The sequence below is a fragment of the Sinocyclocheilus anshuiensis genome, unplaced genomic scaffold (genome assembly GCF_001515605.1).
Source record: "Sinocyclocheilus anshuiensis isolate Anshui unplaced genomic scaffold, SAMN03320099.WGS_v1.1 scaffold603, whole genome shotgun sequence".
In the NCBI taxonomy this organism is placed as follows: domain Eukaryota; kingdom Metazoa; phylum Chordata; class Actinopteri; order Cypriniformes; family Cyprinidae; genus Sinocyclocheilus; species Sinocyclocheilus anshuiensis.
Genome location: NW_015551055.1, coordinates 284,172 through 284,381, shown reverse-complemented (window position 1 = coordinate 284,381; position 210 = coordinate 284,172). Strand labels below are relative to the sequence as shown.

General features: G+C 41.4%; 1 pseudogene; it reads right to left on the bottom strand.

Moving 5' to 3' along the window:
- Positions 1–210, bottom strand: part of LOC107661957 (SH3 domain and tetratricopeptide repeat-containing protein 1-like) — an 18,446-nt pseudogene that overhangs the window by 14,819 nt on the left and 3,417 nt on the right.

Sequence of the window (210 nt, the reverse complement as noted above, 5' to 3'; positions counted from 1 at the left end):
GGAGATCTGTAAAATAATCCATGTGACATCAGGGGTTCAACCGTAATTTTACGAAGCTACGAAAATACTTTTTGTGCACAAAATTAAAAAAAATAACGACTTTATTCAACAATTCGTCTCCTCCGCGTCACCTTAGCGCCATTTTGGAGAGTATCAGCTGGACATAAACTGCGTATGCTGTTCTGTGTCAGCTGCGTCACACGGATACGC